The following is a 19,519-nucleotide window of genomic DNA, read 5'->3' as shown; positions in this document are numbered from 1 at the left end:
AGAATACCTATTCCGGAGTTGTTTTCTGGAGATAGATCTAGGTTCCTGAATTTTAGGAACAATTGTAAATTGTTTCTTTCTTTGAAACCTCGTTCCTCTGGTGATGCCGTTCAGCAAGTTAAGATTATCATTTCCTTTTTGCGTGGTGACCCCCAAGATTGGGCCTTCGCATTGGCGCCAGGGGATCCTGCATTGCTTAGTGTAGATGCGTTTTTTCTAGCCCTTGGATTGCTCTATGAGGAACCTAATCTTGAGAACCAGGCTGAAAAAACGTTATTGGCCCTCTCGCAGGGGCAAGATGAAGCAGAGGTGTACTGCCAGAAATTTCGGAAATGGTCGGTGCTTACTCAGTGGAATGAGTGTGCCCTGGCTGCAAATTTCAGAGAAGGTCTTTCTGAAGCCATTAAGAATGTCATGGTGGGGTTCCCTACGCCTGCAGGTCTGAATGAGTCAATGACTCTGGCCATTCAGATTGATCGGCGTTTGCGGGAGCGCAAACCTGTGCACCATTTGGCGGTGTCTTCTGAACAGACACCTGAATCTATGCAATGTGACAGAATTCTGACCAGAAGTGAACGGAAAAGTTATAGACGGCAAAATGGGTTGTGCTTTTACTGTGGTGACTCAGCTCATGTTATCTCAGCATGCTCTAAGCGCAAAAAAAGGTTGATAAATCTGTCACCATTGGTACTTTACAGCCTAAGTTCATTTTGTCTGTTACCCTGATTTGTTCCCTGTCATCTTACCCGGTTAATGCCTTTGTAGATTCAGGTGCTGCCCTGAGTCTGATGGATTGGTCATTTGCCAGGCGCTGTGGTTTTGATTTGGAGCCTTTAAAATTCCCTATTCCACTAAGGGGAATTGATTCTACACCATTGGCTACGAATAGACCTCAGTACTGGACACAAGTGACCATGTGCATGACTCCTGTTCATCGGGAGGTGATTCGCTTTCTTGTACTGCATAATTTGCATGATGTCGTCGTGTTGGGTCTACCATGGTTGCAGACTCATAATCCAGTCCTGGATTGGAAAGCTATGTCGGTGTCAAGTTGGGGTTGTCAGGCAATTCATGGTGACGCTCCTGTGGTGTCAATTGCTTCGTCCACTCCTTCTAAAGTCCCTACGTTTTTGTCAGACTACCAGGATGTATTTGAGGAGGCCAAACTCAATTCTCTACCTCCTCATAGGGACTGTGATTGTGCTATAAATTTGATTCCTGGTAGTAAGTTTCCTAAGGGACGACTTTTCAATTTATCTGTGCCGGAGCATGCTGCCATGCGGAGTTATATAAAGGAGTCTTTAGAGAAGGGACATATTCGCCCGTCCTCATCCCCTCTTGGTGCAGGATTCTTTTTTGTGGCTAAAAAGGATGGTTCCCTGAGACCCTGTATTGATTATCGCCTTTTGAATAAAATCACGGTCAAATTTCAGTATCCTTTGCCATTGTTAACTGATTTGTTTGCTCGCATTAGGGGGTCTAGTTGGTTCACCAAGATAGATCTTCGTGGTGCGTATAACCTTGTGCGTATAAAACAGGGTGATGAATGGAAAACGGCATTTAATACGCCTGAAGGCCATTTTGAGTACTTGGTGATGCCTTTTGGACTTTCTAATGCTCCTTCAGTCTTTCAGTCCTTTATGCATGACATCTTCCGTGAATATCTGGATAAGTTTATGATTGTGTATCTGGATGATATTCTGGTTTTTTCGGATGATTGGGAGTCTCATGTTAAGCAGGTCAGGATGGTCTTTCAGGTCCTACGTGACAATGCTTTATTTGTGAAGGGCTCAAAATGTCTTTTTGGAGTCCAGAAGATTTCTTTTTTGGGTTTCATTTTTTCTCCTTCTACTATTGAGATGGACCCAGTCAAGGTTCAGGCTATTCATGACTGGACGCAGCCTACATCTGTTAAGAGTCTTCAGAAGTTCTTGGGTTTTGCTAATTTTTACCGTCGCTTCATAGCTAATTTTTCTGGCGTTGTTAAGCCTTTGACGGATTTGACCAAGAAGGGTTCTGATGTGACTAATTGGTCTTCTGCGGCTGTGGAGGCCTTTCGGGAGCTGATGCGTCAGTTTTCTTCGGCTCCGGTCTTATGTCAGCCAGATGTCTCACTTCCCTTCCAGGTGGAGGTTGATGCTTCCGAGATTGGAGCGGGGGCTGTTTTGTCGCAGAGAAGCCCCGATGGCTCTGTGATGAAGCCATGTGCTTTCTTTTCAAGAAAGTTTTCGCCTGCCGAGCGGAATTATGATGTCGGTAATCGGGAGCTGTTGGCTATGAAGTGGGCATTTGAGGAGTGGCGACATTGGCTCGAGGGAGCTAAACATCGTGTGGTGGTCTTGACTGACCACAAGAATTTGATTTATCTCGAGTCGGCCAAGCGGCTGAATCCCAGACAGGCTCGTTGGTCGTTGTTTTTCTCTCGTTTTGATTTCATGGTCTCGTACCTGCCGGGTTCGAAGAATGTGAAAGCTGATGCTCTTTCTAGGAGTTTTGTGCCTGACTCTCCTGGAGATTCAGAGCCGGCTGGTATCCTTAGAGAAGGGGTGATTTTGTCTGCCATCTCCCCAGATTTGCGACGTGTGCTGCAAGAGTTTCAGGCGGATAGACCTGACCGCTGTCCACCGGAGAGACTGTTTGTCCCGGATAGATGGACCAACAGAGTCATCTCCGAGGTTCATTCTTCGGTGTTGGCGGGCCATCCTGGAATATTTGGTACCAGAGACTTGGTGGCCAGGTCTTTTTGGTGGCCTTCCTTGTCGCGGGATGTGCGTTCCTTTGTGCAGTCTTGTGGAATTTGTGCTAGGGCGAAGCCTTGCTGTTCTCGTGCCAGTGGTTTGCTGTTACCTTTGCCTGTCCCGAAGAGGCCTTGGACGCACATTTCCATGGATTTTATTTCAGATCTCCCTGTCTCTCAGAGAATATCTGTCATCTGGGTGGTGTGTGATCGTTTTTCTAAGATGGTCCATTTGGTGCCCTTGCCTAAGTTGCCTTCCTCCTCCGAGTTGGTTCCACTGTTTTTTCAAAATGTGGTTCGTTTGCACGGGATTCCTGAGAACATTGTTTCTGACAGAGGATCCCAGTTTGTGTCTAGATTTTGGCGGACCTTCTGTGCTAAGTTGGGCATTGAATTGTCTTTTTCGTCGGCCTTCCATCCTCAGATGAATGGCCAAACCGAGCGAACTAATTAGACCTTGGAGACTTATTTAAGATGTTTTGTTTCTGCTGACCAGGACGACTGGGTTACTTTTTTACCGTTGGCCGAGTTTGCCCTTAATAATCGGGCTAGTTCTGCTACTTTGGTTTCTCCTTTTTTTTGTAATTCGGGGTTTCATCCTCGTTTTTCCTCGGGTCAGGTGGAGCCTTCTGACTGTCCTGGAGTGGATGTTGTGGTGGATAGGTTGCATCAGATTTGGAATCATGTGGTGGACAATTTGAAGTTGTCACAAGAGAAGGCTCAGCTCTTTGCCAACCGCCGTCGCTGTGTGGGTCCCCGACTTCGCGTTGGGGACTTGGTGTGGTTGTCTTCTCGCTTCGTTCCTATGAAGGTCTCCTCTCCTAAGTTCAAGCCTCGGTTTATCGGTCCTTATAAGATTCTGGAAGTCCTTGGCCCTGTGTCATTCCGTCTGGACCTCCCGGCATCATTTGCTATTCATAATGTGTTCCATCGCTCGTTGTTGCGGAGGTATGTGGTACCTGTGGTTCCTCCGGTTGAGCCTCCTGCCCCGGTGCTGGTTGAGGGAGAATTGGAATATGTGGTGGAGAAGATCTTGGATTCTCGTGTTTCTAGACGGAGGCTCCAGTATTTGGTCAAGTGGAAGGGCTATGGTCAGGAGGATAATTCTTGGGTTGTCGCCTCTGATGTTCATGCGGCCGATTTGGTTCGTGCCTTCCATGTGGCTCATCCTGATCGCCCTGGGGGTTTTCATGAGGGTTCGGTGACCCCTCCTTAAGGGGGGGGTACTGTTGTGAACTCTGTTTTCGGGCTCCCTCTTGTGGTCACTGGTGGTATTGTGTGACTTTTGCTTTGGGCTCCACCTGGTGGCTTTGTTTGTTATCCTGCTGGTCTCTGGCTATCAGCTGGTTCGTTATCCTCTGGGAGGTTCCTATATAGCTCTGTTTTACTTCCACTTGTGGCCGGCTGTCGATGTAATCAGTGCTACTCAGATTCCTTCTGTCTACCTTGCTCCCAGTCCATCCAGGATAAGCAAAGTTTTGTTTGCTCATTTTTTGATCAGCAGTGTTTATCATGTTTTCTGTTCCAGCTTGCTAAAATGTAATTCCCTCACTTGCTGGTTGCTCTAGTGGGCTGAGTTTCTCCCCACACACCGTTAGTTGGTGTGTGGGTTCTTGAAAACTCAGGATGGATATTTTGTAAGGGTTTTTTATTGATCGCATAGACCCCTGCTCTATTTTCTGCTTTCTAGTACTAGTGGGCCTCTTTTGCTGAATCTGATTTCATCCCTATGTATGTGCCTTCTTCTTACTTCACCGTTAATATTTGTTGGGGGCTTCTATATCTTTGGGGATTATTTCTCTGGAGGCAAGCGAGGTCTTTCTTTCTCTTTAGGGGTAGCTAGTTCCTCAGGCTGGCTCGAGACGTCTAAGAATTTTTTTAGGCACGTTCACCGGCTACCTCTAGTTGTTTTGGATAGGTTCAGATTTGCGATCAGTCCAGTTACCATCTCCTTAGAGCTCGTCCTTAGTTTAATCACTTGCTGATCTATTTGTGATCCTCCGCCACTAGGGATCATAACAGTACAGTCGGCCGATAAAGTGTTAATTGCATGGCAGAAGCAGGAGAAAAGAAGCCTTGAGAATTTTTTTTGTTTTTTTTTGTTGCCGTGTGTCTAGCTGCTGTGGCTAGCTTCTCTCCTCCTCTTAATCTTGGTGTGGCTCTGAGTTCAGCTGCTGACATGGATGTCCAGAGCTTGGCTTCCAGTCTGGGTCATCTTGCTCCTAGGGTTCAAAGTATTCAGGATTTTGTTGTTCACAGTCCTATGTCAGAGCCTAGAATACCTATTCCGGAGTTGTTTTCTGGAGATAGATCTAGGTTCCTGAATTTTAGGAACAATTGTAAATTGTTTCTTTCTTTGAAACCTCGTTCCTCTGGTGATGCCGTTCAGCAAGTTAAGATTATCATTTCCTTTTTGCGTGGTGACCCCCAAGATTGGGCCTTCGCATTGGCGCCAGGGGATCCTGCATTGCTTAGTGTAGATGCGTTTTTTCTAGCCCTTGGATTGCTCTATGAGGAACCTAATCTTGAGAACCAGGCTGAAAAAACGTTATTGGCCCTCTCGCAGGGGCAAGATGAAGCAGAGGTGTACTGCCAGAAATTTCGGAAATGGTCGGTGCTTACTCAGTGGAATGAGTGTGCCTTGGCTGCAAATTTCAGAGAAGGTCTTTCTGAAGCCATTAAGAATGTCATGTGTTATGGTTCTCAATGGCAAGAGAACATAGCCCAGCATACATAGGAACTAGCTCTTGGAAGGATGGAAACTTAAACTGACCATGAACTAAACCTGCCGCACAACTAACAGTAGCCGGGTAGCGTAGCCTGCGTTTTATCCCTAGACGCCCAGCGCCGGCCAGAGGACTAACTAATCCTGGCAGAGGAAAATATAGTCCTGGCTCACCTCTAGAGAAATTTCCCCGAAAGGCAGACAGAGGCCCCCACATATATTGGCGGTGATTTAAGATGAAAATGACAAACGTAGTATGAAAATAGGTTTAGCAAAATCGAGGTCCGCTTACTAGATAGCAGGAAGACAGAAAGGGTACTTTCATGGTCAGCTGAAAACCCTATCAATACACCATCCTGAAATTACTTTAAGACTCTAGTATTAACTCATAACATCAGAGTGGCAATTTCAGATCACAAGAGCTTTCCAGACACAGAAACGAAACTGCAGCTGTGAACTGGAACAAAATGCAAAAAACAAACAAGGACAAAAGTCCGACTTAGCTGGAAGTTGTCTGGTAGCAGGAACATGCACAGAAAGGCTTCTGATTACAATGTTGACCGGCATGGAAGTGACAGAGGAGCAAGGTTAAATAGCGACTCCCACATCCTGATGGGAACAGGTGAACAGAGGGGATGATGCACACAAGTTCAATTCCACCAGTGGCCACCGGGGGAGCCCAAAATCCAATTTCACAACAGTACCCCCCCCTCAAGGAGGGGGCACCGAACCCTCACCAGAACCACCAGGGCGATCAGGATGAGCCCTATGAAAGGCACGGACCAAATCGGAGGCATGAACATCAGAGGCAGTCACCCAAGAATTATCCTCCTGACCGTATCCCTTCCATTTGACCAGATACTGGAGTTTCCGTCTGGAAACACGGGACTCCAAGATTTTTTCCACAACGTACTCCAACTCGCCCTCAACCAACACCGGAGCAGGAGGCTCAACGGAAGGCACAACCGGTACCTCATACCTGCGCAACAATGACCGATGAAAAACATTATGAATAGAAAAAGATGCAGGGAGGTCCAAACGGAAGGACACAGGGTTAAGAATCTCCAATATCCTGTACGGGCCGATGAACCGAGGCTTAAACTTAGGAGAAGAAACCCTCATAGGGACAAAACGAGAAGACAACCACACCAAGTCCCCGACACAAAGCCGAGGACCAACCCGACGCCGGCGGTTGGCAAAAAGCTGAGTCTTCTCCTGGGACAACTTCAAATTGTCCACCACCTGCCCCCAAATCTGATGCAACCTCTCCACCACAGCATCCACTCCAGGACAATCCGAAGATTCCACCTGACCGGAGGAAAATCGAGGATGAAACCCCGAATTACAGAAAAAAGGAGACACCAAGGTGGCAGAGCTGGCCCGATTATTGAGGGCAAACTCCGCTAAAGGCAAAAAAGCAACCCAATCATCCTGATCTGCAGACACAAAACACCTCAAATATGTCTCCAAAGTCTGATTCGTCCGCTCGGTCTGGCCATTAGTCTGAGGATGGAAAGCAGACGAGAAAGACAAATCTATGCCCATCCTAGCACAGAATGCCCGCCAAAATCTAGACACGAATTGGGTTCCTCTGTCAGAAACGATATTCTCCGGAATACCATGCAAACGAACCACATTTTGAAAAAACAGAGGAACCAACTCGGAAGAAGAAGGCAACTTAGGCAGGGGAACCAAATGGACCATCTTAGAGAAACGGTCACACACCACCCAGATGACAGACATCTTCTGAGAAACAGGAAGATCCGAAATAAAATCCATTGAGATGTGCGTCCAAGGCCTCTTCGGGATAGGCAAGGGCAACAACAATCCACTAGCCCGAGAACAACAAGGCTTGGCCCGAGCACAAACGTCACAAGACTGCACAAAGCCTCGTACATCTCGTGACAGGGAAGGCCACCAGAAGGACCTTGCCACCAAATCCCTGGTACCAAAGATTCCAGGATGACCTGCCAACGCAGAAGAATGAACCTCAGAAATGACTTTACTGGTCCAATCATCAGGAACAAACAGTCTACCAGGTGGGCAACGATCAGGTCTATCCGCCTGAAAATCCTGCAAGGCCCGCCGCAGGTCTGGAGAAACGGCAGACAATATCACTCCATCCTTAAGGATACCTGTAGGTTCAGAATTACCAGGGGAGTCAGGCTCAAAACTCCTAGAAAGGGCATCCGCCTTAACATTCTTAGAACCCGGTAGGTATGACACCACAAAATTAAACCGAGAGAAAAACAACGACCAGCGCGCCTGTCTAGGATTCAGGCGTCTGGCGGACTCAAGATAAATTAAATTTTTGTGGTCGGTCAATACCACCACCTGATGTCTAGCCCCCTCAAGCCAATGACGCCACTCCTCAAAAGCCCACTTCATGGCCAAAAGCTCCCGATTCCCAATATCATAATTCCGCTCGGCGGGCGAAAATTTACGAGAAAAAAAAGCACAAGGTTTCATCACGGAGCAGTCGGAACTTCTTTGCGACAAAACCGCCCCAGCTCCGATTTCAGAAGCGTCGACCTCAACCTGAAAAGGAAGAGCAACATCAGGCTGACGCAACACAGGGGCGGAAGAAAAGCGGCGCTTAAGCTCCCGAAAGGCCTCCACAGCAGCAGGGGACCAATCAGCAACATCAGCACCCTTCTTAGTCAAATCAGTCAATGGTTTAACAACATCAGAAAAACCAGCAATAAATCGACGATAAAAGTTAGCAAAGCCCAAAAATTTCTGAAGACTCTTAAGAGAAGAGGGTTGCGTCCAATCACAAATAGCCCGAACCTTGACAGGATCCATCTCGATGGAAGAGGGGGAAAAAATGTATCCCAAGAAGGAAATCTTTTGAACCCCAAAAACGCACTTAGAACCCTTCACACACAAGGAATTAGACCGCAAAACCTGAAAAACCCTCCTGACCTGCTGGACATGAGAGTCCCAGTCATCCGAAAAAATCAGAATATCATCCAGATACACGATCATAAATTTATCCAAATAATCACGGAAAATGTCATGCATAAAGGACTGAAAGACTGAAGGGGCATTTGAAAGGCCAAAAGGCATCACCAAATACTCAAAGTGGCCCTCGGGCGTATTAAATGCGGTTTTCCACTCATCCCCCTGCTTAATTCGCACCAAATTATACGCCCCACGGAGATCTATCTTAGAGAACCACTTGGCCCCCTTTATGCGAGCAAACAAATCAGTCAGCAGTGGCAACGGATATTGATATTTAACCGTGATTTTATTCAAAAGCCGATAATCAATACACGGCCTCAAAGAGCCATCTTTCTTAGCCACAAAGAAAAAACCGGCTCCTAAGGGAGATGACGAAGGACAAATATGTCCCTTTTCCAAGGACTCCTTTATATATTCTCGCATAGCAGCATGTTCAGGCACAGACAGATTAAATAAACGACCCTTAGGGTATTTACTACCCGGAATCAAATCTATGGCACAATCGCACTCCCGGTGCGGAGGTAATGAACCAAGCTTAGGTTCTTCAAAAACGTCACGATAGTCAGACAAGAATTCAGGAATCTCAGAGGGAATAGATGACAAAATGGAAACCAAAGGTACGTCCCCATGCATCCCCTTACATCCCCAGCTTAACACAGACATAGCGTTCCAGTCGAGGACTGGGTTATGAGATTGCAGCCATGGCAATCCAAGCACCAACACATCATGTAGATTATACAGCACAAGAAAGCGAATAATCTCCTGATGATCCGGATTAATTCGCATAGTTACTTGTGTCCAGTATTGTGGTTTATTACTAGCCAATGGGGTGGAGTCAATCCCCTTCAGAGGTATAGGAGTTTCAAGAGGCTCTAAATCATACCCACAGCGTTTGGCAAAGGACCAATCCATAAGACTCAAAGCGGCGCCAGAGTCGACATAGGCATCCGTGGTAACAGATGATAAAGAACAAATCAGGGTCACAGATAGAATAAACTTAGACTGAAAAGTGCCAATTGAAACTGACTTATCAAGCTTCTTAGTACGCTTAGAGCATGCTGATATAACATGAGTTGAATCACCACAATAAAAGCACAACCCATTTTTTCGTCTAAAATTCTGCCGTTCGCTTCTGGACAGAATTCTATCACATTGCATATTCTCTGGCGTCTTCTCAGTAGACACCACCAAATGGTGCACAGGTTTGCGCTCCCGCAGACGTCTATCGATCTGGATAGCCATTGTCATGGACTCATTCAGACCCGCAGGCACAGGGAACCCCACCATAACATCCTTAACGGCATCAGAGAGACCCTCTCTGAAATTCGCCGCCAGGGCGCACTCATTCCACTGAGTAAGCACAGACCATTTACGGAATTTTTGGCAGTATATTTCAACTTCATCTTGCCCCTGAGACAGGGACATCAAGGCTTTTTCCGCCCGAAGCTCTAAATGAGGTTCCTCATAAAGCAACCCCAAGGCCAGAAAAAACGCATCCACATTGAGCAACGCAGGATCCCCTGGAGCCAATGCAAAAGCCCAATCTTGAGGGTCGCCCCGGAGCAAGGAAATCACAATCCTGACTTGCTGAGCAGGATCTCCAGCAGAGCGAGATTTCAGGGACAAAAACAACTTGCAATTATTTTTGAAATTTTGAAAGCAAGATCTATTCCCCGAGAAAAATTCAGGCAAAGGAATTCTAGGTTCAGATATAGGAACATGAACAACAAAATCTTGTAAGTTTTGAACTTTCGTGGTGAGATTATTCAAACCTGCAGCTAAACTCTGAATATCCATTTTAAACAGGTGAACACAGAGCCATTCCAGGATTAGAAGGAGAGAGAGAGAGGAAGGCTGCAATATAGGCAGACTTGCAAGTGATTCAATTGAAAGCACACTCAGAACTGAAGGAAAAAAAAAAAAAAAATTTTTCAGCACACTTCTTTTTTCTCTCCTTTCTCTGCCAATTAATTTAACCCTTTGTGGGCTGGTCAAACTGTTATGGTTCTCAATGGCAAGAGAACATAGCCCAGCATACATAGGAACTAGCTCTTGGAAGGATGGAAACTTAAACTGACCATGAACTAAACCTGCCGCACAACTAACAGTAGCCGGGTAGCGTAGCCTGCGTTTTATCCCTAGACGCCCAGCGCCGGCCGGAGGACTAACTAATCCTGGCAGAGGAAAATATAGTCCTGGCTCACCTCTAGAGAAATTTCCCCGAAAGGCAGACAGAGGCCCCCACATATATTGGCGGTGATTTAAGATGAAAATGACAAACGTAGTATGAAAATAGGTTTAGCAAAATCGAGGTCCGCTTACTAGATAGCAGGAAGACAGAAAGGGTACTTTCATGGTCAGCTGAAAACCCTATCAATACACCATCCTGAAATTACTTTAAGACTCTAGTATTAACTCATAACATCAGAGTGGCAATTTCAGATCACAAGAGCTTTCCAGACACAGAAACGAAACTGCAGCTGTGAACTGGAACAAAATGCAAAAAACAAACAAGGACAAAAGTCCGACTTAGCTGGAAGTTGTCTGGTAGCAGGAACATGCACAGAAAGGCTTCTGATTACAATGTTGACCGGCATGGAAGTGACAGAGGAGCAAGGTTAAATAGCGACTCCCACATCCTGATGGGAACAGGTGAACAGAGGGGATGATGCACACAAGTTCAATTCCACCAGTGGCCACCGGGGGAGCCCAAAATCCAATTTCACAACAGTCATGGTGGGGTTCCCTACGCCTGCAGGTCTGAATGAGTCAATGACTCTGGCCATTCAGATTGATCGGCGTTTGCGGGAGCGCAAACCTGTGCACCATTTGGCGGTGTCTTCTGAACAGACACCTGAATCTATGCAATGTGACAGAATTCTGACCAGAAGTGAACGGAAAAGTTATAGACGGCAAAATGGGTTGTGCTTTTACTGTGGTGACTCAGCTCATGTTATCTCAGCATGCTCTAAGCGCAAAAAAAGGTTGATAAATCTGTCACCATTGGTACTTTACAGCCTAAGTTCATTTTGTCTGTTACCCTGATTTGTTCCCTGTCATCTTACCCGGTTAATGCCTTTGTAGATTCAGGTGCTGCCCTGAGTCTGATGGATTGGTCATTTGCCAGGCGCTGTGGTTTTGATTTGGAGCCTTTAAAATTCCCTATTCCACTAAGGGGAATTGATTCTACACCATTGGCTACGAATAGACCTCAGTACTGGACACAAGTGACCATGTGCATGACTCCTGTTCATCGGGAGGTGATTCGCTTTCTTGTACTGCATAATTTGCATGATGTCGTCGTGTTGGGTCTACCATGGTTGCAGACTCATAATCCAGTCCTGGATTGGAAAGCTATGTCGGTGTCAAGTTGGGGTTGTCAGGGAATTCATGGTGACGTGTTGTGAAATTGGATTTTGGGCTCCCCCGGTGGCCACTGGTGGAATTGAACTGGTGTGCATCATCCTCTCTGTTCACCTGTTTCCATCAGGATGTGGGAGTCGCTATTTAGCCTTGCTCCTCTGTCACTTCCATGCCGGTCAACATTGTAATCAGAAGCCTTTCTGTGCATGTTCCTGCTGCTAGACAACTCCCAGCTAAGTTGGACTTAGTCCTTGTTTGTTTTTGCATTTTGTTCCAGTTCACAGCTGTAGTTTCGTTTCTGTGTCTGGAAAGCTCTTGTGATCTGAAATTGCCACTCTGATGTTATGAGTTAATACTAGAGTCTTAAAGTAATTTCAGGATGGTATTTTGATAGGGTTTTCAGCTGACCATGAAAGTGCCCTTTCTGTCTTCCTGCTATCTAGTAAGCGGGCCTCAATTTTGCTAAACCTATTTTCATACTACGTTTGTCATTTCATCTAAAATCACCGCCAATATTTGTGGGGGCCTCTGTCTGCCTTTCGGGGAAATTTCTCTAGAGGTGAGCCAGGACTATATTTTCCTCTGCCAGGATTAGTTAGTCCTCCGGCCGGCGCTGGGCGTCTAGGGATAAAACGCAGGCTACGCTACCCGGCTACTGTTAGTTGTGCGGCAGGTTTAGTTCATGGTCAGTTTAGTTTCCATCCTTCCAAGAGCTAGTTCGTATGTTTGCTGGGCTATGTTCTCTTGCCATTGAGAACCATAACAGTTTGACCGGCCAAAAAGGGTTAAATTAATTGACAGAGAAAGGAGAGAAAAGAGAAGTCTGCTGAAGATTTTTTTTTTTTTTTTTCCTCAGTTCTGAGTGTGCTTGTAATTGAATCTCTTGCAAGTCTGCCTATATTGCAGCCTTTCTCTCTCTCTCTCTCCTTCTAATCCTGGAATGGCTCTGTGTTCACCTGTTTAAAATGGATATTCAGAGTTTAGCTGCAGGTTTGAATAATCTCACCACGAAAGTTCAAAACTTACAAGATTTTGTTGTTCATGTTCCTATATCTGAACCTAGAATTCCTTTGCCTGAATTTTTCTCGGGGAATAGATCTTGCTTTCAAAATTTCAAAAATAATTGCAAGTTGTTTTTGTCCCTGAAATCTCGCTCTGCTGGAGATCCTGCTCAGCAGGTCAGGATTGTGATTTCTTTGCTCCGGGGCGACCCTCAGGATTGGGCTTTTGCATTGGCTCCAGGGGATCCTGCGTTGCTCAATGTGGATGCGTTTTTTCTGGCCTTGGGGTTGCTTTATGAGGAACCTCAGTTAGAACTTCAGGCGGAAAAGGCCTTGATGTCCCTATCTCAGGGGCAAGACGAAGCTGAATTATACTGCCAGAAATTCCGTAAATGGGCTGTGCTTACTCAGTGGAATGAGTGCGCCCTGGCGGCGAATTTCAGAGAGGGTTTCTCTGATGCCATTAAGGATGTTATGGTGGGGTTCCCTGTGCCTGCGGGTCTGAATGAGTCCATGACAATGGCTATCCAGATCGATAGGCGTCTGCGGGAGCGCAAACCTGTGCACCATTTGGCGGTGTCTACTGAGAAGACGCCAGAGAATATGCAATGTGATAGAATTCTGTCCAGAAGTGAACGGCAGAATTTTAGACGAAAAAATGGGTTGTGCTTCTATTGCGGTGATTCAACTCATGTTATATCAGCATGCTCTAAGCGTACTAAGAAGCTTGATAAGTCTGTTTCAATTGGCACTTTACAGTCTAAGTTTATTCTATCTGTGACCCTGATTTGTTCTTTATCATCTATTACCGCGGATGCCTATGTCGACTCTGGCGCCGCTTTGAGTCTTATGGATTGGTCCTTTGCCAAATGCTGTGGGTATGATTTGGAGCCTCTTGAAACTCCTATACCCCTGAAGGGGATTGACTCCACCCCATTGGCTAGCAATAAACCACAATACTGGACACAAGTAACTATGCGGATTAATCCGGATCACCAGGAGATTATTCGCTTTCTTGTGCTGTATAACCTACATGATGTGTTGGTGCTTGGATTGCCATGGCTGCAATCTCATAACCCAGTCCTTGACTGGAAAGCTATGTCTGTGTTAAGCTGGGGATGTAAGGGGACGCATGGGGACGTACCTGTGGTTTCCATTTCATCATCTATTCCCTCTGAGATTCCTGAATTCTTGACTGAATATCGTGACGTTTTTGAAGAACCTAAGCTTGGTTCACTACCTCCGCACCGGGAGTGCGATTGTGCCATAGATTTGATTCCGGGTAGTAAATACCCTAAGGGTCGTTTATTTAATCTGTCTGTGCCTGAACATGCTGCTATGCGAGAATATATAAAGGAGTCCTTGGAAAAGGGACATATTCGTCCTTCGTCATCTCCCTTAGGAGCCGGTTTTTTCTTTGTGGCTAAGAAAGATGGCTCTTTGAGGCCGTGCATTGATTATCGGCTTTTGAATAAAATCATGGTTAAATATCAATATCCGTTGCCACTGCTGACTGATTTGTTTGCTCGCATAAAGGGGGCCAAGTGGTTCTCTAAGATAGATCTTCGTGGGGCGTATAATTTGGTGCGAATTAAGCAGGGGGATGAGTGGAAAACCGCATTTAATACGCCCGAGGGCCACTTTGAGTATTTGGTGATGCCTTTTGGTCTTTCAAATGCCCCTTCAGTCTTTCAGTCCTTTATGCATGACATTTTCCGTGATTATTTGGATAAATTTATGATTGTGTATCTGGATGATATTTTGATTTTTTCGGATGACTGGGACTCTCATGTCCAGCAGGTCAGGAGGGTTTTTCAGGTTTTGCGGTCTAATTCCTTGTGTGTGAAGGGTTCTAAGTGCGTTTTTGGGGTTCAAAAGATTTCCTTTTTGGGATACATTTTTTCCCCCTCTTCCATCGAGATGGATCCTGTCAAGGTTCAGGCTATTTGTGATTGGACGCAACCCTCTTCTCTTAAGAGTCTTCAGAAATTTTTGGGCTTTGCTAACTTTTATCGTCGATTTATTGCTGGTTTTTCTGATGTTAAACCATTGACTGATTTGACTAAGAAGGGTGCTGATGTTGCTGATTGGTCTCCTGCTGCTGTGGAGGCCTTTCGGGAGCTTAAGCGCCACTTTTCTTCTGCCCCTGTGTTGCGTCAGCCTGATGTTGCTCTTCCTTTTCAGGTTGAGGTCGACGCTTCTGAAATCGGAGCTGGGGCGGTTTTGTCGCAGAGAAGTTCCGATTGCTCCTTGATGAGACCTTGTGCTTTTTTCTCGCGTAAATTTTCGCCCGCCGAGCGGAATTATGATGTTGGGAATCGGGAGCTTTTGGCCATGAAGTGGGCTTTTGAGGAGTGGCGTCATTGGCTTGAGGGGGCTAGACATCAGGTGGTGGTATTGACTGACCACAAAAATCTAATTTATCTTGAGTCCGCCAGACGCCTGAATCCTAGACAGGCGCGCTGGTCGTTGTTTTTCTCTCGGTTTAATTTTGTGGTGTCCTACCTGCCGGGTTCTAAGAATGTTAAGGCGGATGCCCTTTCTAGGAGTTTTGAGCCTGACTCCCCTGGTAATTCTGAACCTACAGGTATCCTTAAGGATGGAGTGATATTGTCTGCCGTTTCTCCAGACCTGCGGCGGGCCTTGCAGGAGTTTCAGGCGGATAGACCTGATCGTTGCCCACCTGGTAGACTGTTTGTTCCTGATGATTGGACCAGTAGAGTCATTTCTGAGGTTCATTCTTCTGCGTTGGCAGGTCATCCTGGAATCTTTGGTACCAGGGATTTGGTGGCAAGGTCCTTCTGGTGGCCTTCCCTGTCTCGAGATGTGCGAGGCTTCGTGCAGTCTTGTGACGTTTGTGCTCGGGCCAAGCCTTGTTGTTCTCGGGCTAGTGGATTGTTGTTGCCCTTGCCTATCCCAAAGAGGCCCTGGACGCACGTCTCGATGGATTTTATTTCGGATCTTCCTGTTTCTCAGAAGATGTCTGTCATCTGGGTGGTGTGTGATCGTTTCTCTAAGATGGTCCATTTGGTTCCCCTGCCTAAGTTGCCTTCTTCTTCCGAGTTGGTTCCTCTGTTTTTTCAAAATGTGGTCCGTTTGCATGGTATTCCGGAGAATATCGTTTCTGACAGAGGTACCCAATTCGTGTCTAGATTTTGGCGAGCATTCTGTGCTAGGATGGGCATAGATTTGTCTTTCTCGTCTGCTTTCCATCCTCAGACTAATGGCCAGACCGAGCGGACTAATCAAACCTTGGAGACATATTTGAGGTGTTTTGTGTCTGCAGATCAGGATGATTGGGTTGCTTTTTTGCCTTTAGCGGAGTTTGCCCTCAATAATCGGGCCAGTTCTGCCACCTTGGTGTCTCCCTTTTTCTGTAATTCGGGGTTTCATCCTCGATTTTCTTCTGGTCAGGTGGAATCTTCGGATTGTCCTGGAGTGGATGCTGTGGTGGAGAGGTTGCATCAGATTTGGGGGCAGGTAGTGGACAATTTGAAGTTGTCCCAGGAGAAGACTCAGCTTTTTGCCAACCGCCGGCGTCGGGTTGGTCCTCGGCTTTGTGTTGGGGACTTGGTGTGGTTGTCTTCTCGTTTTGTCCCTATGAGGGTTTCTTCTCCCAAGTTTAAGCCTCGGTTCATCGGCCCGTACAAGATATTGGAGATTCTTAACCCTGTGTCCTTCCGTTTGGACCTCCCTGCATCTTTTTCTATTCATAATGTTTTTCATCGGTCATTATTGCGCAGGTATGAGGTACCGGTTGTGCCTTCCGTTGAGCCTCCTGCTCCGGTGTTGGTTGAGGGCGAGTTGGAGTACGTTGTGGAAAAAATCTTGGACTCCCGTGTTTCCAGACGGAAACTCCAGTATCTGGTCAAATGGAAGGGATACGGTCAGGAGGATAATTCTTGGGTGACTGCCTCTGATGTTCATGCCTCCGATTTGGTCCGTGCCTTTCATAGGGCTCATCCTGATCGCCCTGGTGGTTCTGGTGAGGGTTCGGTGCCCCCTCCTTGAGGGGGGGGTACTGTTGTGAAATTGGATTTTGGGCTCCCCCGGTGGCCACTGGTGGAATTGAACTGGTGTGCATCATCCTCTCTGTTCACCTGTTTCCATCAGGATGTGGGAGTCGCTATTTAGCCTTGCTCCTCTGTCACTTCCATGCCGGTCAACATTGTAATCAGAAGCCTTTCTGTGCATGTTCCTGCTGCTAGACAACTCCCAGCTAAGTTGGACTTAGTCCTTGTTTGTTTTTGCATTTTGTTCCAGTTCACAGCTGTAGTTTCGTTTCTGTGTCTGGAAAGCTCTTGTGATCTGAAATTGCCACTCTGATGTTATGAGTTAATACTAGAGTCTTAAAGTAATTTCAGGATGGTATTTTGATAGGGTTTTCAGCTGACCATGAAAGTGCCCTTTCTGTCTTCCTGCTATCTAGTAAGCGGGCCTCAATTTTGCTAAACCTATTTTCATACTACGTTTGTCATTTCATCTAAAATCACCGCCAATATTTGTGGGGGCCTCTGTCTGCCTTTCGGGGAAATTTCTCTAGAGGTGAGCCAGGACTATATTTTCCTCTGCCAGGATTAGTTAGTCCTCCGGCCGGCGCTGGGCGTCTAGGGATAAAACGCAGGCTACGCTACCCGGCTACTGTTAGTTGTGCGGCAGGTTTAGTTCATGGTCAGTTTAGTTTCCATCCTTCCAAGAGCTAGTTCGTATGTTTGCTGGGCTATGTTCTCTTGCCATTGAGAACCATAACAGTGACGCTCCTGTGGTGTCAATTGCTTCGTCCACTCCTTCTAAAGTCCCTACGTTTTTGTCAGACTACCAGGATGTATTTGAGGAGGCCAAACTCAATTCTCTACCTCCTCATAGGGACTGTGATTGTGCTATAAATTTGATTCCTGGTAGTAAGTTTCCTAAGGGACGACTTTTCAATTTATCTGTGCCGGAGCATGCTGCCATGCGGAGTTATATAAAGGAGTCTTTAGAGAAGGGACATATTCGCCCGTCCTCATCCCCTCTTGGTGCAGGATTCTTTTTTGTGGCTAAAAAGGATGGTTCCCTGAGACCCTGTATTGATTATCGCCTTTTGAATAAAATCACGGTCAAATTTCAGTATCCTTTGCCATTGTTAACTGATTTGTTTGCTCGCATTAGGGGGTCTAGTTGGTTCACCAAGATAGATCTTCGTGGTGCGTATAACCTTGTGCGTATAAAACAGGGTGATGAATGGAAAACGGCATTTAATACGCCTGAAGGCCATTTTGAGTACTTGGTGATGCCTTTTGGACTTTCTAATGCTCCTTCAGTCTTTCAGTCCTTTATGCATGACATCTTCCGTGAATATCTGGATAAGTTTATGATTGTGTATCTGGATGATATTCTGTTTTTCTCGGATGATTGGGAGTCTCATGTTAAGCAGGTCAGGATGGTCTTTCAGGTCCTACGTGACAATGCTTTATTTGTGAAGGGCTCAAAATGTCTTTTTGGAGTCCAGAAGATTTCTTTTTTGGGTTTCATTTTTTCTCCTTCTACTATTGAGATGGACCCAGTCAAGGTTCAGGCTATTCATGACTGGACGCAGCCTACATCTGTTAAGAGTCTTCAGAAGTTCTTGGGTTTTGCTAATTTTTACCGTCGCTTCATAGCTAATTTTTCTGGCGTTGTTAAGCCTTTGACGGATTTGACCAAGAAGGGTTCTGATGTGACTAATTGGTCTTCTGCGGCTGTGGAGGCCTTTCGGGAGCTGAAGCGTCGGTTTTCTTCGGCTCCGGTCTTATGTCAGCCAGATGTCTCACTTCCCTTCCAGGTGGAGGTTGATGCTTCCGAGATTGGAGCGGGGGCTGTTTTGTTGCAGAGAAGCCCCGATGGCTCTGTGATGAAGCCATGTGCTTTCTTTTCAAGAAAGTTTTCGCCTGCCGAGCGGAATTATGATGTCGGTAATCGGGAGCTGTTGGCTATGAAGTGGGCATTTGAGGAGTGGCGACATTGGCTCGAGGGAGCTAAACATCGTGTGGTGGTCTTGACTGACCACAAGAATTTGATTTATCTCGAGTCGGCCAAGCGGCTGAATCCCAGACAGGCTCGTTGGTCGTTGTTTTTCTCTCGTTTTGATTTCATGGTCTCGTACCTGCCGGGTTCGAAGAATGTGAAAGCTGATGCTCTTTCTAGGAGTTTTGTGCCTGACTCTCCTGGAGATTCAGAGCCAGCTGGTATCCTTAGAGAAGGGGTGATTTTGTCTGCCATCTCCCCAGATTTGCGACGTGTGCTGCAAGAGTTTCAGGTGGATAGACCTGACCGCTGTCCACCGGAGAGACTGTTTGTCCCGGATAGATGGACCAACAGAGTCATCTCCGAGGTTCATTCTTCGGTGTTGGCGGGCCACCCTGGAATATTTGGTACCAGAGACTTGGTGGCCAGGTCTTTTTGGTGGCCTTCCTTGTCGCGGGATGTGCGTTCCTTTGTGCAGTCTTGTGGAATTTGTGCTAGGGCGAAGCCTTGCTGTTCTCGTGCCAGTGGTTTGCTGTTACCTTTGCCTGTCCCGAAGAGGCCTTGGACGCACAGTTCCATGGATTTTATTTCAGATCTCCCTGTCTCTCAGAGAATATCTGTCATCTGGGTGGTGTGTGATCGTTTTTCTAAGATGGTCCATTTGGTGCCCTTGCCTAAGTTGCCTTCCTCCTCCGAGTTGGTTCCACTGTTTTTTCAAAATGTGGTTCGTTTGCGCGGGATTCC

This window comes from Ranitomeya variabilis, chromosome 5 (assembly GCF_051348905.1).
Source record: "Ranitomeya variabilis isolate aRanVar5 chromosome 5, aRanVar5.hap1, whole genome shotgun sequence".
Lineage (NCBI taxonomy): Eukaryota > Metazoa > Chordata > Amphibia > Anura > Dendrobatidae > Ranitomeya > Ranitomeya variabilis.
This window is presented reverse-complemented; position numbering follows the sequence as displayed.